General features: G+C 43.9%; 1 protein-coding gene across 4 annotated transcripts in view; it reads left to right on the plus strand.

Annotated features, from left to right (window-relative positions):
* The window catches only part of ERICH1 (glutamate rich 1), a 141994-nt gene extending 124459 nt beyond the window's left edge, over positions 1 to 17535 (plus strand). For 2 of the 4 annotated variants that reach the window (XR_012645111.1, XM_074991201.1), the window contains exon 7: positions 4076 to 5386. The gene's annotated coding sequence lies outside the window, so the exon portion shown is untranslated. Of the gene's footprint in view, positions 1 to 4075; positions 5388 to 12217; positions 12377 to 16978 lie in introns of those variants that run through there. The other 2 variants (XR_012645110.1, XR_012645109.1) reach the window with 2 other exon arrangements.
* Positions 17536 to 20917: the final 3382 nt, after the last annotated feature.

Consider the following 20917-nt stretch of genomic DNA (forward strand, 5'->3'; position numbering starts at 1 on the left):
CAAGTGAGTGCAGGGAACATGTCTCACCTACGCTTTTAATAACCCCCATATTGGCACCCAGCCAGGGAGTGAAGGGGCAGACTGGGACAGAAGATAAGGACGTAGAAATGGATTACACTAGAGTGTATCTGCAACATTCATTCAGTCCCTTTGTGCATATGCATTATAGCCATCTTTAATGACATGAACACATACAGTTTTTTCCACAGGACCCCACTTCATACAGTGCACAAGATGAACCTCTGTGAGGATCAACTGAGGTTGTTAATCTCTGGAATCCCTTCTTCACTAGTTGCAAATGTTGGAAGGTTTGTAGTGAAAAAAGTAGGGTATTGTTGGAAGAGAAAGGATTGTCTTGTGGTTATGGCGGCTGAATGCTGCCTGGAAAAACTGGATTTTATTCTTGCCTCTACAACAGAGTTCTTATGTAGGCAAATCAGACTCTTCACCCATGATTATTAATTTTGTTCTTCATTTCCTGTTTACCTGACTTGAGGCCCTGTGGTCTGATTTGCAAAGATGCTGTGCACTCATAGCTGCAAACATGCTCAAAACAACTTAATTGTCCTTCAAATCTCTTCATAAAACTCTCCTTTCCTCTGAAGTCTACAAAGTCACCGGTTTATTATGCTAACCAAAATTATCTCATTGTTTTGTTTCCTTGTACCCCCATCAGTCTGTCTACTCCATTGTTATTGTCTTGTCACATACTTAAATTGTAAGCCCCTTTTGGCAGGGACTTTCTTTTCTTTGTTTGTACAGTGCCTAGCATAATGGAGTACACATCCATGACTGGAGCTCCTAGACATTACTGCAGTATACATAATGATGGAGATGATAACTGAATTCTGTGAGACCTTATTTTGAATGTATAAAATGCTACCAAAATACTAAGCATCTTGAAAAGTCAGACACTGGTTATCTCATCTTTGGTGCACAAGATCAGTTAACACTTCTGGACTTGATCTCCTAGGCCTCAGTTCCCCAAATGTTCACATCACAAGTGTGTTGTGAACATTGATGAATATTTGTGAACTAGTTAAATGCAGTAGTGAGGAGCACTACAGAAAAGCCCATGAGGAAATTAATAATTATTTTTAAAGTTGGTTTTGAATAGTGTGTCACAAATAAGGTATTGGGCCACACATTGAACAACGAGGAGAAAACAAAATATTGACTGTCTGCTCATTAAGTGAGCACCATCCATCCTTTTTACTGAATGATACTGGGGCCCTGCTCACAATATAGTTTGTGTTCATGTAATTAAAGACTATATTATAAATATTCTTCTTTGACTGTTTGCCCATGTCTGTTCTATGTAGGTATGTGCATGCTGCATGCATAGTTGTTAGAAGATTTTTCCCCTAGTGATACCGGTCAGATCAGCTGTGAAGCCCTCTAGAGTGGTGTTTTCATCATGGTGCATATATACTGTACACATCCTCTGCCCTCTCAGTTCCTTCTTGGCCACATTGTCAGTCTGGGTTCACCTGGTTGCCATTTCCATCTTTCAGGCAGGGGCTCAAGGGAGGTCTGTTTTTGCTAACTTCCTTAAGGGACTGAACAGGCTTTATCCTCTATGCCCCTAGGACCTCAACTTGGTTCTCACTAGACTAATGGCTCCACCATTTGAGCCCATAGCAACTTGTTCTTTACTCCACCTCTCCTGGAAAGTGTCTTTGCTAGTGGCTGTCAGCTCAGTTAAAAGAGTATCCAAATTCAGGGCACTAACAATGGAACCCTCTTACACTCTCTTCTTCAAAGACAAGGTGCAGCTACTTCCACATTCTGCCTTTCTCCCTAAGGTGGTGTCACACTTTCACCTAAACCAGAGTATCTTCTTCCTGGTCTTCTCTAAAGCACACATCAATGACCGAGAACACGCGTGTCACTCTTCAGAGGTCAGATGTGCTTTGGCCTTTTATTTAGATTGTATGAAGCCATTTTGTAAGTCCCCTCAGTGCTTTGTTTCCAAAGCAGAGATGATGAAAGGACTCCCAGTTTCATCCCAGCACATCTTGCCATGGATTACGTCATGCATTAGGATGTGCTGTGATTGTGCAAAATTTCCAGCCCTAACATTCACAGCTCATTCCACAAGTGCCCAAGTATCCTCAGCCACCTTCCTAGTTCAGGTGCCTATCCTGGACATATGCAGGGAAGTCACCTAGTCCTCTATTCATTCACCGCTCACTATGCGATCTCCCAGCAGACTAGGGATGATGCAGCTGTTGACAGAGCAGTGTTGCAATCCATATCCACATAAGCTCTCACCTCTTCTCTTGCTATTCAGCTTGGTATAATCACCTACTGGAATGAACATGAGCAGTCATTCAAGGAAGAAAAATAGTTACCTGCTTTTTGTAACAGTTGTTCTTCAACATGTGTTGCTTGTGCCCATTCCAAATCCCAGAGAGTTCCAAAAAGAAGGAACTCAGGGAGTGGGGATTTGGCAGAGGTGTATATGCACAACCAGGAAAGTGATACTCCAGAGGACTCCAGACCTGACCCAATGGATACTGCTAGGGAAAAATCCTTCTGACAATTGCGCATGTGGCACTTTTTGAAGAACAGTAGTTAGGAGTGGTAAGTGGTCATTTTATATGCACAAAGGAGCCAAATTAAGGTTGCAGGAGAACTTTAATTTTGCTATTTCCTAATTGTTATGTGGACTTGGCAAATTAATAGTATTTGTTTCACATATATTGGTACAATTATGATGTCATTTTTTATTATTGTTTTTACTGCTCTTAGCATTTACGTAGGTCAAATAATAACTGCACCTATAAAAATACATTGGAGGGAATGTGGGATTCAGAAATTACCTTCTCTGAATGCTTACACATAGGAGGCAGTTTTAATTTGGCTGCTTGCACTTTGGCAGCACAAAGGAAAGGAGAATTAGCCTGTTCACTGGCAGAACACGACAGTCTCCAGGCATGTTGAGGTTTGTGGGTCCTATACAATTACTAACATTCTGTTGCTGTCAGAACAGGCCCTTTAGAGTGTAAGGGAATGGAGAATACTGAGTAAATGGAAAAGATTGAAATATATAATAGAAATCGCTTCATTTCCTTTCCTCACAGTTCTGTGACCTATTTTATTTTATTGCTCCTGATGGAAGACCATTGTATTAATAGTGGTAGAACATTCATCAACAAATTTGGTCTTCCACAAACATGTTTTTGTGTTCTAATATTAGTTCACTTTTTAATTAATCAACTTGTAGTTGGATTAGACAATTTTGTCCAATGTGCAGTAGGGAAGTTTGGAATGGAAAAGGTTCAGATTCTGAATGGCTGTGTTCAGTATGACAGAATTCTGTAGTTCTATATTTGCTCAAACATTTCTACTTGGCCTTTTCCCTCACCACACAAAAGGCATACAATATTCTTTTAAACAATGCATCCCAATTTTAAATTGTTGCATGCAGAGGGGCCAGATTCTGACACCCTCCCTCACAATGAATAACATTTTACTCCAAGCAGAAAAGATACTGTCTCACTTCCCTGATGCCTCTCCTTTTTGTTTCAGTTTGAATGCTAACCCTTAACCCAGAAGTCACCAAAATGTGGGGCACCCTCAAAGAATGTTCAGGGGGATGCAGCTGGTGCTCAGGCCAGGCCCCACATGGGCCAGGAGGGAGCACCACTCAGCTCTACTCCTTGCCTCAGCTTCTGGGGCCCCACCTAAGGCCCTGGCTCCAAATACTGCATCCTGGGTGCAGCCCCACATCCAGGACCCAAGTACTTTCCCCAGCCTTTGACCATTACAAAGTCCATATCCCCTCCCCACGGAGCTGCATCCCTGCTGCAAACCTGGGCTTGGGATGCAGGGGAGCAATGCAGACAGGGACAAGGAGGGTTACAGAGTTAAAAGTTAGGGGACCACTAAGTTGCTGGTTTGTTTGTTTTTTTTACACTTTTTTCAGCTATTGCAAGCCCCACTTACATAGTTGCATGTTAATGTAGAATTAGGACACAGGGAATGTTTCAGTTCTCTGCCTGATTTGTTTTATGTGCTTGTTCCCTTGGAGTAAAATCCCTTATGTTCTGTTCTTGGTCCTTACTTCCAGAAATTCCTGGGTGTTTGCTGATGGCTTCCTCAAGGGGCTCCAAATTGACCATACACCATGATATTGATGATGGACAGCACTCATCCTTTTGTCCTTATTTTTAAGAGACTGCTATTTAGAAAGTGAGAGAGTTTTTATGGCCCACCTTTTAATGACATATGTTGACATAGCAGAAATTGCTTCAGGTGAGCGTCTTTACCGTTGTCATTTGTCGTGAACAATTTCATGCAATAGGGAAGAATTTCTGTCCAAAACAAAATCTATAAGAGATTAAAAAATATTGTCAACTGAAAAATGTATCACTAGAGGGCTTTGTTGCTTATCCATAGTTTGTTATTCTTATATACAATATATTTATTGTATTTTAAAGCAGTTTGTTTAAAATTTAAAATGTACCTGGTGGGTTACACACAGGTGTAAGGATGTTTTGTTTTGTAGTCCCAAAATTATGAAAAGAAGTTTCTCACTCCAAAAAATATTTAATATGAAGAAAAGTGGGGAGAAGGATGAGCTTAATCTCTCTTTCGCTCTACAAACAAAACAAGCTTAAAAAACGTTTAATTGTTTAGCCAGTTTGGGTCAATGCTGTTTGATAGCTTCATAAACGACGTGTAATATGAGATGAATTATACACTAATGAAGCCTGCTGCTCTTAAACTAACTGGGATTATAAATACAGTTGAGGATAAAATGAAACTTCAAGAGATCTTAGAAAGTTATCAAGTTCGGGCCAGTTTTAATCAAATAAAATTCTCTGGAAAAATGCAAGTTTAAAATTGTGTTTGTGTGTGAATGTGTGCAGTAGTATCACACTAAAGTATAAAATGGAAGAAAGCTGGTTTAAGAGCAGCCATGTGGGATAAAGTGCACTGCCAAACCTTGAGAGTGAATAAAGCAAACTGTTTAGTACAGCAGTCTCATACCATAATTATTATTTTCTTCATAGTTTTTCATTCTAACATCCTGCTTTTAGTTCTCAAAACTTATCAACATCTTGGCCTTTCAGGCAGAAATTTTCCAGGTTTTTGGTCACTGTCCAATTCAAATTAAAAAGTGAGAAATTCAAAACCAATAAAAGGAGTACTTTTTCACACGTTAAACTGATTAAACTATGGAACTCCCTGACACAGGAAATCATTGATGCCAAGAACCTAACATATTTCAAATATCAGAGGGGTAGCCAACTTAAAAGATATTGGACATTTATATGGATAACAAGGATATGCAATATTATTATAATAAATAAAGGATGAGCTATTAAACCTTATGTTCTGTTACATTTTATCTTAAGGGGAGCAGATTACCTCACCTCTCCTGGTGTTAGAGTTTTAGATCATTCTCTGAAGCATCTGGCCAATGTCAGAGACAGGATACTGGATTAGATGGTCCTGAAGTCCAGTCCTGAATGTCAATTTCTGTGTTATGTGAGTTTTTTGTATTTAAGTTTCAGCAGTTTAAGATTCTGAGGCGTATAGAGGGGTATACTCTCCTCATTATTTTAAATACATAAAAAATCCTAGAACATGTATTGGAACAGCTCTATAACCAACATTGCTGCATTATGAAAACTGAACATTGGAATAATAGCCATCATTGTGAAGAAGTGCCTTGTATTAGTTAAATTCTGAATTCATTGAGTCATGACCCTTTTAAAGCTGCATGCTGTGCGTGTAGAGTCTATTTGACACTGGATTTTCTTGCTAAGATACTAAGGAGCACAGGTGGGGGTCTTGAAATCATACATCTTAAAAGCTGTTCAGAGCCTATGGAATGTAAGACAGAGACTTTCATCTCTGATGTGCAAGAGAGAAAAGGTGTTATGGACTGAAGCATACACATGTTAGTCAATTTTTTTCAAGCCTCTAGAACTTCAAAGCCTGAGAGAGGAAACCTTTTTTATGTTTTTTTTTGTTATTAGGAAAAAAAAAAAAACCTAGGAAATGCCCTAAAAGAACCTATATGAAGAAGAAACTAAGGATCAAAGAGTGAGTGGCCTACACACAGCAGTGCACACTCTTCAAGAAGGGCTGTTCACAATTAGAATGTTTTCAGCAAAATTTCATCTAGCCAAAACATACTATTTAGTGAAAGCTTAAATATTTCATAGAGCTATATCAGTGTGAAAAAGTTTTCATAGGGAAAAGAGGGAGACTCTTAGGCAGTGTCTAAACTGGCAAATTCTTTCAAAAAATCAGGCCCATTTTCAAAAGAACATACAGAGCATCCATGCTCTTTCAATCGATCAAAAGAATGTAGGTCTTTGAAATCGAAAGAATACAGCTCTTCTTCTGGAAGCCCTCTTCCACTCCCGGATCAGGAAGAGTGCCTCCTTTTGAAAGCAGGCATCTGTCCAGAATATACTACTCAAAGTTTCACTTTGCTAACTAGGCCACTATCTGATTCCTGTCATGGGTCCCACTGCCGTGGTCTGCACATCTCTGCTGTCTCTGGGTTCTCCAGTTTGCACAGTCCCCAGCGACTCTGGGCTCTGTGAGGCCTTCATTGTATCTTGGCTTCTGCTTGGGTTGTAGCATCTCTGGCTCCCCCAGAGATGTCCTTCCTCTCCAGCCATCATCTCCAAATGAACTTTGCTGCTTTCTTTTATACTAGTTTCTTTGAAGTATGCCCACTGGAGTTGTGGGAGTTTGGTTCCCTTAGACCAAATTGTAGGGTTAACCCTTTTCCCTACAGTGTGGTGTTAGTGCACCCCATAACAGAAGGGTTTCTATTCACAATAAAAGGAAAAAAATAAAGATGGTTGGAAACCCATTCTGGATCAAAGGACACTCAACAGATTGTAAAACATACATCACTTCAGGATGGTTCTCTTTGGCCCAGGGGAACCGATTCTTGGCCCTCAACCTTATGTTTCTATTACAATCTACCCATCCCCCAGGAGGTTCATAAAATTCACTCTGGTCAGGAGCATGTCCAATACCAGATGCACCAATGTGGTCTACTGTACACTGAGGATGTACTGTAAGGTCCTCTCTGTGATAGATGCACACAATAACAAACAAGGCATCACATTTCTTTATCTAGACAGTTGCCTCCTCAAAACTCATTCCTTCACTAATGCTTTGTGAGATACAAAGTCCTACAGCTGAGACTACAACTGAATACCACAAAGTCCACTTTTGACTCCAATGTAACAGCTGGAATTGTTAGTAGTCTACAGAAAAGCAGTAGTAACCAAAGCCTTCTTCCCATAGCATGAGTTTAATACCTTAGCCAGCTTAATCTCAATAGTTCAGGCCAGCCCTCAAATCATGGCCAGAACCTGTCTTCAACCATTAGTGCACATGGTCGTCGTAAATCACGTGAGACCCCATACGTATTGCTTTCAAGGGTGGCTCAGAATGGTATACATCCCAAGCAGACACAATTTACGCAAGCTTCTGCCAATGCCCACATCAGTTAATAATGTCTTCACTGGTGGACAAATCCTCACTGTGTCTGCACTGGACTCCCCTTCACTCAACTACACCAGATACTGATGACTGACACATTACTAACGGGGTGAGGAGTCCACCTGGACCCCTACACCATTGAGGACAAATGGTCCCATCTCAAATTCACAATGGATGTCAGTTTACTGGGGCTCAGAGCAGTCAGGAGCACATTTCCTACTATTGAACAGAAGTAAACATATAGATTATGACAGACAAATTGCATATATATTCTACATAAACTGAAAGGAGGCACAATATCACCTCATTTGAGTGCCAAGGCCACAAAACTATGGGACTGGTGCATTCGTCAGCGTGTCAGCCACCTACCTCTCAGGGATACAGAACACTAGACAGAATATGGTCTCAGCAGAAAATTTGTCGAGATCACAAAAGGGAAATAGACACTACCCTGCTTCATAGTCTATTCAGATATTGGAGAATTCTAAGGCGAGCCTATTTTTCACAGCTAAAAACAAGAAATGCTCCGAATTCTGCTCTAGGGCAGGCCTGGGTCGCTATTCTGTGAGGTGTTTTTCTCCTCAAATGGAACAGGCAGCGATGATAAGCTTTGCCACCCATTCCACTAATATCCATGGCTTTACTCTAGATAAAAAAGAAAAGGCCATGTTTATTCTTATAGCTCCAATGTGGCCAAAACAGACCTGGTTTCTGTACTTCACTCAGTTGTTAGTTTGTCACTCTGTTCTTTGTCTCCTTTCTTAAGATGCAGGCCAGATCCATCATCCCAATTGTAACGTGGTAGGGAAAGCCATGCCCCATGTAGGATGAGTGCATCAGCCTCACTGACGGAGCATGTGGGTAATATCCTGGTTTATTCTCCATAATCTGAGCCTATAGGGGCACTCATAAGCATGCAGCTGTGTGGCCCACTGTTCAAAGTCAGTAAACTCACCCAGTAATCAGAGCAGCAAGGCCCATTGACCAAGGTCGGCAAACTGACCCTCATCTGCATGGTAGTGTGGTCCAGTGGCCTGGGTCAGTAAACTTGCCCCCATCCATTGGGCAGTGTGGCTCCCTGGTTAGAGGCAGGAAGTGGGGGGTCACCTCCCTCCCAGCAGAGGGATCCAGGCCCTTCCTCTCTACTGGACCCCCACCCAAGGCCATGATAATGTCTGTAGCTTCAACCATTGAGACAACAGGGAAAAGCTCCAACCAAAACACTGACTTCCCGAGTTGGCTCACTCACCAGCTAGCTGTCACCTTCCCATGCGGTACTTCCTGCCACTGGCCCCCAGCTGCAAAGTGGATCTTTGTCTCTTCCTCCCTGGTGTGGATTTTGTTCAGCCCTGGATAACTCTGGTCCCCGTGGGGCCTCTGGAAGTTTCTCACCATCAGCATTGGTTGTGGTGCCTCAGTATCTGGGGTCTTTCTGTGGCTTGCCTGAAGCAGGCAATGCACAGCCTCCCTCCATCCATCAGCCCTAACTGAGCTGAAAGATGGAAAGGGTGAAGCTTTCTTGACCTTCAGAGCAGAGTTAACCCTCTCTCGTCCATTTAATTCTTTACCGAACCTTGTTTATACTTTCAGCCTTAATAACATCCCATGACAATGAGATTTACAAGTTGAGTATGCATTCTATGAAAAGTACTTCCTTGTATTTATTTTGAACTGACTGCCTATTGATTTCATCCTGTGATCCCTAGATTTGTACTAAGTGAAGGTAAAGAAGACTTATCTATTCCATACCAGTCCTGATTTTATAAATTTCTTTCATATCCACCTTCAGTCATCTCTTCTAAACTGAACAGTCCCAGTCTTTTCATCTCTCTCATATGGAAGTCATTCCATATTTCACATAATTTTGTTGTTCTTCTCTACACCTTTTCCAATGTTAATGTTCCTTTGGTTTGTTTGAGATAGGATGACCGGTATTCGGGTTGTGAGTGTGAAGGTGGCAGATCCCATGCCAGTTCATATCAAAGTCCCTGGGCTCACTGAACACTGAGACTGTGGCCCTACTTGCCCAAAACTTCGAAATGGCCATGCAAATGGCCATTCCAAAGATTACTAACAAGGTGCTGAATTGAATATTCAGCGCCTCATTAGCATTAGGATGCTTCCGGCCACAGCGCTTCAAAAGCACCACTTTCGAATGCTTGCGGCTCGGCTTGGCTACACGGGGGTCCTTTTTGAAAAGACTCCGCACCTTTCGAAATTCCCTTCTTCTCCTCCACTGAGAGGAATTAAGGGATTTCGAAAGATGTGGTGTCCTTTCAAAAAGGACCCCCGTGTAGCTGCACCGAGTCATGAGCATTTGAAAGTGACACTTCCGAAGCACCGCAGCTGGAAGCGTCCTTATGCTAATGAGGTGCTGAATATTCAGTTCAGCATCTCATTAGTAATCTTCGAAATGGCCATTTGCATGTTCCGAAGTTTTGGCCAAGTGTGGCCACATCCTGAGAGATTCAGAGCAGGTAACCAGCATAACTTACCTGTGTATTAGTGTTGTAAGAATGTGCTTGTAGGATGCTGTGTGTATTAATCATGCTCGTAATATCTGTATTCCACATTAAAGGGTAGTGTTTGCATTTTTCTTCTATAAGTATAAAAATGAATAAATTGAATTATGAAAAGAACCTAAGTAGAAGAATGGAGGTGGATGAGAGTAAATATGGCATGTGTACAGGAGACTAAATGGAAAGGTTATAAAGCTAAGATACTGGTGGAGGGATGTAAAATCTTCTGTTCAGGAAGTGGTGTTGGAGTTATTAGGACTGAAACTATGGAGTGGCATGTGATTACCAGAAAGAACTCAGAAGGAGCATGCCCACTGCACTGACCCTTAAGATGGTGTAGCAAGCTCTCTCTGTGGTGTTTGTTAGGTCTGGTGATGATGGTCAGGACCAGAGGGTGAGCTCACCTCCACCTTCCCCCTTTCTGCCACCTTTTAGAATACTAATATCCAAGGGGATGCTAAGAGGAAATAGTCTAGTGAAGGTTCAGGAGATGCCACTGCTCCTAGTGCTGGCCCAGATTACACAAGGAGTGCTGCTTTGTGCTCTTCTTCTCAGTTCCTTCATGCACATCTGTGCAAGGGCAGACACAATCTGACTCCAGCTGTTTATCAAATAGCTTCAGGAATAGACTGCTGCCTGATTTTTGCCCTCTCTCAGTGACAGTAATAAAATGGAAGTGAATACAAATGCTTGCCCTGGAAATGGCCATTTCTAGAAATAGTTAATGGATTACCCTTTATTTGACTTTAGAAAATGAAATGACAAGTGAATATACAATTGAACAACAGAGATCACCAAATTCTATGGACATAACATATAGCTCTGGGATCTGTATCTGAGTATTTTAAAGGTCATAACTGAAGGTGATGTTCAAATCCAGTTGCAGGTCAGGAAAAGTATCCTGGCTTATTAGTATTCATATACTGCTAGATTCTGTTTACAGAGGTAAACAGTTTAAAATACTTGACATGTTGTTCAATTAAATGTGAGATTGCTAACTGACAGACCAAAGTGTATTGATTTTTCCAGGCACATTAACCTAAGTACATGGCACAGTGTTTATTAGCTTTTGTGCTTAACTCTTTCTTGTTAACCCAGTTACGCAGTGTAACATGTATGTGCCTCAAATAAAATAAACTTTGGCAGGTATTAGAGAAAATATGGATTTTTCTTGACGGATGCTGATATAGTCTTATCTTTGGATGTGTTTCATCTCTGCCATAAGCCACAGCAGCCAAAGACATGCAGGAAGATTCCCACTCCACATTCATTCAGTACGTGCATCAGTTCCTGGAGTTTAAGGCCAAAAGGGACCAATAGATCATCTAGTTTGTCCTCCTGCATATCTTGTTAAATGCTATCCATTTACCCCTGTGCTGAGCTCTGTACTTGCTAATTGACTAATAGATATCTTCCAGAAAGGCATCTAGTCTTGATCTGAAGACATCTAGTAGTGGACAATCCACCATCCACCACTTCACCAAAACACAACTTTTGTCTGATGTTGTCACTCCCATTGATGGAAACCTATGGAGAGAATAAGATTTACCTAAGGAGTTTCAGGGATAATTCCACCCCGACCACCCAACCTCCCAGTAACAACAGTGGGGCTAAATAGTAACAGAGAGAAAGCCGTGCTAGTCTATATACTCTCAAAACAAAAAAGCAGTCAAGTAGCACTTTAAAGACTAACAAAATAATTTATTAGGTGAGCTTTCATGGGACAGACCCACTTCTTCAGACCATAGCCATACAAGAACAGACTCTAATATTTAAGGCACAGAGAACCTGTTTGTGCTTAGTTTGCTCCAATGGGCTAACCAGCCCTCATTGTTGAAAATGTGTCTAATTTAATAGATGCTTAGACTATTAGGGACCATTGTAATAGTCGAGTCTCCCATTCTGTAGAACATGCCCAAAATGATTCTTAGCGTGATCTTTGAGAAGAACATCCACTCTTAATTTTAAAAACTCAGTGATGGAGAATCCAGCAGGATCATTGGTACACTGTTCCAATGGTTAATTACTCTCACTGTTTAAAATATGTGTTTTATTTCCAGGCTGAAGTCGTCTGGCTTCAACTTCCAGCCATTAGATCATGATATAGTTCTCCGGTAGATAGAAGACCTGTTATTATGTATTTTTTCCCCAAATAGGTATTTATAGACAGTAATCAAATCACTCCATAACCTTCTCTTTGTTACGCTAAATAGATTGAACTTCTTGAATCCTTCACTATTAGCCACATTTTCCTTAAATCCCTCTCATGGCTCTTCTCTGAATCATCTTCAATTCATCAACATCCTTGAACTGATAACATTGGAACAGGACATGGCATTCCAGCAGTGCTCTCACCAGTGCAAAAGACAGAGGTAAAGTAATCACTGCGCTACTGAAGATCTTCCTGTTTATGCATCCAGAAGGATATTAGCTCTTTTGGCCACTGTAGCACACTGGGAGCTCATGTTCAGCTGATGCATCATGACCTCCAAATCTTTTTCAAAGTCACTGCTTCCCAGGATAAATTCTATAAGTCTGGCTTGCACTCTCCATTCCAAGATGTGTGTATTTACATTTAGATGAATTAAAATGTATATTGTTTGCTTGTGCCCAGTTTGCCAACTGATCCAGTTTTCTTTGAATCGGTGACCTGTTCTCTTCATTATTTGCCACTCTGTATTATTTGCCACTGATAAAGTGTTTGTGACATTTGCAAACTTTATCAGTAATGACTGTACGGTTTCTTCCAACTCATTGATAAAGATGTTAAATAGCATAGAAGCACTTCCTGCAGGACCCCAGTGGAGATATACCTACGTGGTGACTATTCCCTGTTTACAGTTACATTTTCAGACCTATAGGGATTAGTTTCAACTTTATTTTTTTCTGGTTTCAACTTCCAGCTGCAGGTTTGTACTGTGCTTTTCTCAGCTAGTTTACAGAGCCCTTTAGTACCCAGTATTTTGTCACTGTGAAGGTAGACACACATTGTAATGAAGTTTCGACATATTCTTCCTTTTGGACTGTGTCTACACTACAAAAATAACTTTAAAGTTGCTTACTTAGAAGTACAACTTAGAAATAAGCAACTTTGAAGTTGAGTGTCTACACACACCCTGCTCAGAAGTTAAACTTCATAGGAGGGCACTACTCCATTCCTGGGAATGGAGTAAGGACTTCAAAGTTGGGCTCCCTACTTCGAAGTTCACTTTGAAGTAAAGAGAAAATGTGTGTAGATGTTCTGCTGGCTATTTCGAAGTAGTGCATAACTTCAAAGTTAACTTTGAAGTTAGTTCCTAGTGTAGACACAGCCTTGGTAAACTAAACAGATTAAGCTCTTTAAGTGTCTCACTATGATTCTCCATCCCTTGAATCATTTGGGTGGCTCTTTTGTGCACCCTAGCAATTTTTCAACATTCTTTTAAAAATGTGAACTCCAGGACTATGTGTAGTATTCTAGTACTGGTTTCACCATTGCCATGTACATAGGTAACAAAAATCACCTGATTTCTAACAGAGAGAAAGCCATGCTAGTCTGTATACTATCAAAACAAATAAGCAGTAAAGTAGCACTTTAAAGGCTAACAAAATAATTTATTAGATGAGCTTTTGTGGGACAGACCCACTTCTTCAGACCATAGTCACACCAGAACAGACTCAATATTTAAGGCATAGAGAACCAAAAATAGTAATCATGATTGACAAAACAGAAAAAAAATTATCAAGGTGAGCAAATCAGAGAGTAGAGGGGTGGGGTGGGGGGGAGGAGGCATCAAGAATTACATTAAGCCAAGTTTGCAAAAGAACCCCTATAATGACCCAGAAAATTCATATCCCAGTGTTAGGCTACGTCTACACGAGCCCCAAACTTCGAAATGGCCACGCAAATGGCCATTTCTAAGTTCACTAATGAAGCGCTGAAATGCATATTCAGCGCTTCATTAGCATGCAGGCGGCCGCGGCACTTTGAAATTGACACGCCTCGCCGCCGCGCGTCTCGTCCAGACGGGGCTCCTTTTTGAAAGGACCCCGCCTACTTTGAAGTCCCCTTATTCCCATGAGCTGATGGGAATAAGGGGACTTCGAAGTTGCCGGGGTCCTTTCAAAAAGGAGCCCCGTTGAGATGAGCCGCGTGGTGGCAAGCCGCGTCAATTTTGAAGTGCCGCAGCCACCCGCGTGCTAATGAGGTGCTGAATATGTATTTTATCCCTTCATTAGTAAACTTCGAAATGGCCATTTTGAAGTTTGGGGCTCGTGTAGACATGGCCTTAATGTGTCGAATTTGAATATGTTCCTCAACTAACGTCATATATGCCATCATGTGCCAGCCATGCCCAGATGCTTAGTATATTGGACAGATTTCAAACTCTCTTAGACAAAGAGTTAATGGGCACAGAACAGACATAAAAACACTCCTGATCCACAAACCGGTTAGCTGACATTTTAATGGAGTGGGCTATTCTGTTAATGACTTAAGACTTTGCATATTACTGAAGAGGAATTTTCACACTACTTTGGAAAGAGAGGCTGCTGACCTCTCTTTTTATATTCAAATTCAACACATTAACACGTGGTTTGAACTGGGATGCGAATTTTGTGGGTCATTATAGGGGCTCTTTTGCAAACTGGGCTTAATCTAATTCTTGACTCCCCACCCCCATCCCTCTGCTCTTTGATTTGCTCACCTTGATAATTTTTTTTCTGATTTGTCAACCTTGATTACTATTTTTGGTTCTCTATGCCTTAAATATTGAGTCTGTTCTGGTATGGCTGTGGTCTGAAGAAGTGGGTCTGTTCCACGAAAGCTCACCTAAAAATTATTTTGTTAGTCTTCAAAGTGTTACTTCACTGCTTTTTTGTTCCTCTGATTTCTTTTCAGTAAACTTTGTTTGTACTGCCAAAGGTAGCATTAACATTTCTGGCACAGCATTACACTGGAAGCTCATAATGGGATGCTCGTCCACTACTATGACACCTAAATCCTTTCGGCTGTGTCTATGCTTGCAAATACATTCGGAAAATCTGTCCCTCTTTTGAAAGAGCTCAGTGAGTGTCTATGCACAAATTGTGCTCTTCAAATCCGAAATTGAAAGAACTGGGTCCTGTTTTTGAAAGCATTTCTCCAATCCTGTAATAGGAACAGCTCCCTTGTTCAAAAGACTTTTTCAAAAGGAAATGTGCAGACACTCCACAGGTCACGCTTTAAAAAGAGCAGTCCTCAAGGGTGCCAGCAAGCTGGCATGCAGAGATGCCTTGGCCAGCAGCAGGGGCACTCTATGGTAGCTGTGTCTTACCATGTGTAAAGTTGCACGGACCCAGAAACCCCAGGGTAGGAAGCTGAGAGCTTGCTAGCAGCCGCTATAGCATGAACTCCCCCAGCACGCCCTCAGTGCAGCCACAGAGCAGCAACAGTGATCCATGGCCAGCAGCCAGCCACCCCAGGAACCACAGGGCCCCGCCTCAGAGAACTCACAGGACTCTGGGCAGCCCCCCACCCCCACCCGCCACACACACACAAAAGGGCACCCTTATGGACTAAGCCTGAGCTGAGAGACCTGCTCAGGCTCTGAAAAAGGAGGCGGCCCAAAAGGAGGTGGGGGTGAAAAGGCAGAATGCTGCTGCATTTGCCTGCCTGGCCAATGGACTGTCTGCCTGAGACCACTGTGCCCACACCCCAGACCAGTTATGCAGCAAGGTGAAGAAGGTGAGGCAGGAATGCGCCCAGGCCCACGACTCCACCAGCCACTCAGGCACAGAACACCCCATGCACCCAGAGCCACAGGCTGAGGTCTCAAGCTAGGAAGGGGACTTGGGCTACGTCTACACGTGCAGCCAACATCGAAATAGCTTATTTCGATGTTGCGACATCAAAATAGTCTATTTTGATGAATAACGTCTACACGTCCTCCAGGGCCAGCAACGTCGATGTTCAACTTCGACGTTGCTCAGCCCAACATCGAAATAGGCGCAGCGAGGGAACGTCTACACGTCAAAGTAGCACACATCGAAATAGGGATGCCAGGCACAGCTGCAGACAGGGTCACAGGGCGGACTCAACAGCCAGCCGCTCCCTTAAATGGCCCCTCCAAAGACACAGTTGCACTAAACAACACAAGATACACAGAGCTGACAACTGGTTGCAGACCCTGTGCCTGCAGCATAGATCCCCAGCTGCTGCAGAAGCAGCCAGAAGCCCTGGGCTAAGGGCTGCTGCCCACAGTGACCATAGAGCCCCGCAGGGGCTGGAGAGAGAGCATCTCTCAACCCCGCAGCTGATGGCCGCCATGGAGGACCCAGCAATTTCGACGTTGCGGGACGTGGATCGTCTACACGGTCCCTACTTCGACGTTGAACGTCGAAGTAGGGCGCTATTCCTATCTCCTCATGAGGTTAGCGACTTCGACGTCTCACCGCCTAACGTCGAAGTTAACTTCGAAATAGCGCCCGACGCGTGTAGACGCGACGGGCGCTATTTCGAAGTTGGTGCCGCTACTTCGAAGTAGCGTGCACGTGTAGACGCAGCTCAGGTGATAGAGCTCCCATCGCAGTCGTTGAGCTGAGTGACGGACAGGCAGCTGGGCATTGACAGACGGTGACGAGGGCCCCTCAAGTAAGTAGCTGGCAGGGAACACACACTAGCCTGTGGGGTGGGGGCACCACAGCCACCGATGGGCCACCCACATGCCCAGCAGACCTGGGCTGGACACAGCACAGGTGGCTGTGGATCCCAGCGTGCTGCAATGGCCACCAGCAACATACAGTAACCACCCCTCTAGACAGTGCAGTGAGCTGCATGCACGAGGAGATAGGCCGGGGATGGATCTGAGCCAGGGACCGGTCCACATGGTGGGGACCCCTATATAAGCACAATACCCCATGCCCGCCTGCCACAGGATGGAGCCGGTACCTGCAGGGGGACATGGCCCTTGTGCTGTAACACAGGACCGACCGTGTCCTCCTCTCCATTCCTGCAGCCACACCACAGGAGGGCTGGGAGAGCCCCAAGCCATCCATGGTGCCAGACAGCCCATCAGAAGAGGAAGACCACTTACCACCCGCAGCCGCACCACCAGGGACCCGGAGCAGGAGAGCATGATGGCGGGCCAGCGAGGATGATGCTGTCCATCGCCATACAGAGCTGGCGAAGCGGTGCCTCCGCACTGATGAGGCACACCATGCATGGCGGAGGGCTGCATGGGGTGACCTGCTGGGCCACCTGTGGGAGGTGACCATGGTCCTGTGGGAGCACTCGGGGCTCCTGACCCGCCTGCTTTCCCTGTCTGCCCTCCCACCACATCCCACCCCTGCCCCTGCAAAGTCTGCCTGCACCATTTCCCCCCGAGGCCCTATCTCCCCCGACTGCCCACCCCTTCCCAGCCTTCCAGGGACTCCAGACCAGGGGTGGGAGGGGAACTCGGGGTCGATGGGGCTCTCAGCCCCCGCTCTGGAGTAGCACCCCTCTACATGTTGAAGTCCCCCTTCCGCCTCCATGTTGCAGTCCCCCTCTCCTCCCAGGCTGAAGTCCCCCTCTCCCCCAGGTTGCAGCCCCCCTCTCTCCCCTTGTTGCACTGTCTCCCCCTTGCCCAGTCCCTCCATTGTACATAGTTTGCCCCCACTCCCTACTGTTGCCCCCCCGTGACAGGTACATGCCCTGAGCATGCTTTATCTCCATGGTGACAGCTCTGACAGTGGCCTTGCCAACCCCAAATTGGTGCCCCATTGGCTGGTAACTGTCCGGGGTGGCTAGCTTCCAGATGGCGATGGCTACCCCTTTTTTGAGTGGGAGGGTGGGACACATGCAGGTGTCCTGGTGTCTCATGCTGGGGGCAAACCAGTGGCAGAGCTCTTCGAAGGTCCGTCGTCTTATGCGGAAGTTTTGCACCTACCTGGCATCATCCCAGTCCCCCATCACCAACTGCTCCCACCAGTCCATGCAGCTGGGGTGAATCCAGAGGCGGCGGGAAGCTTGGCGGGGCACCACTGGGATCCAGGCACGACGTGCTCCAGAGCTCTAGAAGGGGGAGTCACCCCACAGGAGGAGGTGGAGGGTGGCCATGAGCACCATGGCCAGCTGGCTGAGCACAGCATCAAGTGTGGCCAGCTCGACGGTGAGAAGCTGCTGCTGGACATCCATAGAGACTGGCTTCCACGCACCATCATGCTCTGTGGGGCTTGCAAGGGCTCTGCACACCTCAGCATGTGCAGGGCAAGGGCATTTGGGAAAGGCCCTTTAAAGGAGTGGATGGATACAGGGCCCGGAAAAGCTTGTCTGCTATGCGATCCTGTCTGCTGTGTTTCCTGGCCCGTTGTCATGTGACCAAATTTTTATATTGGGTCTGGAAGCCATTTTAATGTCCAGTGTGGTTATTGGCCCCAAATATTGTGTCCAGGGTGGCATGTGAGGTGTCTAATGAAAGCAGATGGTGCCCTGAATCTGTGTATACTACTCACATGTTGTATCATGCATGTATGTGAAGTTATAGGTTTTAGCTATGTAACTGTGTTGGAAAATGTTTCAGTGGTAGGCTTCACAATAGGAGGTGTGGACTCAGCCCTGGCCAGGAACTTGGGCTGAACAATAGGGTGGAAACCAGGTGCTCAGACACCAAATCCACATTCCAAATGCTTGGGAGTTGTCAATGGGATGCAGCCCAGTGGTCAAGTGACCTGAGCTGAAACAAAGGAACAGGTCCATTTCAGAAATTTGAGACTGTCTCCTGGGATTCATCCAATGGCAGTTTGCCATAATAGCCCACCTGAGTCAGGTGGGGGCAGACCCTCAGGGGACTATGGCAGGGAGAAAGGGCTTTGTTCCTGAACAAAAGGTACACAAAAGAAGAGACAACAACAACCATGAACAATGGTGTGGACTTAGCAGCATCCATCTTGGATCCTTTGTCTTTTGGTCTACACATGTGCCAGCATGTGGACCCCAGTGGGCCGGATCTAGAATGCTTTGATAATTGAATCTATGTAACCTGAAATGAACTTCCACAGACTTTCAAGAATCAGCAAATAACATCGCTGGCCTGCGTCAGTAGTTATGACTGATGTATGTAAAGTATTGGTTTAACAATTCTTTTCTCTAATCCTGTTCTTTCTTTTTTTTTATTAATAAATCTTTAGCTATTTACATTGGAAGATTGGTGAGCGTTTTGTTTGGGTAAGATCCAGGCATATATTGATGGGGGTCTGGGGTTGGGCCCTTTGGGGTCCAGAAGAATCTGTGTAGCGTTTGGTGAAATAGGCTTAAGAGCCTCTCAGCTTAAGTTGGGGGTTGTTGGTCTGGACTGGTACAGCAGCTGAGGAGTCTGTGGGTTTGCTTGTGTGGCTTCTGGCTGACCAGTGGAACTGGCAGAAGTGCTGTGGATGCTGGTTGGATTTGCCTTAGTGAGAAGGAAATCCCAGCCTGGGGACGTAAGTAGCCCAGAATTTAAGCAAAAGTACCCTGGACTGATTTCTCTAGGTGTGCCCAGAAACCTTGTCTTATTACACCTGTTCTTTCAAAGGGGAACCTGTAGCTGTGTGGACACTTTCTTTCAAAAGGATCGCCTTTTGAAAGCACGCTGTAGTGTAGGCGTAGCCTTTTATTCATGTTGTACCCTCGAAAGCTCATGACCTAATACATTGATTAGTCTCTAACATACCACAGGAATTCTTGTCGGTTTTGAAGTTGCAGATTAACACAGCTACTCCTCTGAGACTGCTTTCCAGGAGATAGTTTCCTATTGTGTACTTATAGCATGTATTCTTTGTTCATAGATGAGTAATTTTTTATTTGACTTTATTAAAAAGCATTTTGTTTCAGTGGCCTGAGCTTACCAAGCAATCCAAATTGATCTGTATGACTGCTTTGGCTTCATTGTTATTTGCTAGTCTGCCAATATTTGTGTCATCTCCAAATTTTATTATCACTAAATTTATGTTTACTTCCAGATCATTCATGAACTTACTGAATAGCATCACGCTTATCATTAATCCCTGCAGAGCCCTCTTAGAAATACCTTCATTTCATGGTTTTCTATTCATAACAATATTTTGAGATCTTTTAGTCCTTAATCTTTTTAACCTGTTCATTATTGATATTACATAGTGCCAAAGCTCAGCACATTTTGATTATCTTAAGAGACTAACCATAATATTTTCTATGAGTGAGACACATTTTAAAAATGCAGTTATAGGGAAAGAAGAAAAATTGAAACTTATTTGCAACAAACCACCTTTCAATTATATCTCACGTGTTTATTTTCAATTTGCTGCTCTGCAGGGAGTGGTTCACATTAGTTAAGAGTTTTTATTCACAAGGGTTCCATGCTTCCAACATCAAAGGACAAGTCATATTCATTTTCTTCCTGTGCAAGATGTGATCCATATCATTAACTCTGCCACCAGTAAGAGAAAGGATGTTTGTTTCTAGCATTTGCAGTGCTCAGCAAGATGATTGGATGAATGTGTCTCATTTATGTTATCTCTTCTGTTACATTCAGCTGATGGGAGAACGAAGGATCTTTCAACTGCATATTAAATACTGATTAACAATAAGAAAACGAGATCCAGGAATTAGCGTGAGAAACAATATTTGCAGGTTTTTCTTTGCAACGCAGTCTTTCAGGGCATGACAAAGCATTTGTGTGTGACAACTTCATGGGTGCATTATGGCAGATTTCCAAAGTACAAGAACAAATGTTAGCTCTGACTGCTAGCACAAAATAATGCTTTCTGCACTCAACCCTGTTGTTAGGGACCCAGTGCTTTTCACTATGGTGATAGTGGCTGTCAGCTATGGAGGTTGTTCACTGAGGGCCAAATTTAGCCAGCACCAAAGAGGTGGCACCAGGAACCAGGCACAGTCATGGTAGGCAGCATTAACACTTCTCTCAGCTGGTGTTAGGCAGCTGAAAGGGAGTGTGGTG

This window comes from Carettochelys insculpta, chromosome 3, assembly GCF_033958435.1.
Source record: "Carettochelys insculpta isolate YL-2023 chromosome 3, ASM3395843v1, whole genome shotgun sequence".
NCBI classification, from domain to species: domain Eukaryota; kingdom Metazoa; phylum Chordata; order Testudines; family Carettochelyidae; genus Carettochelys; species Carettochelys insculpta.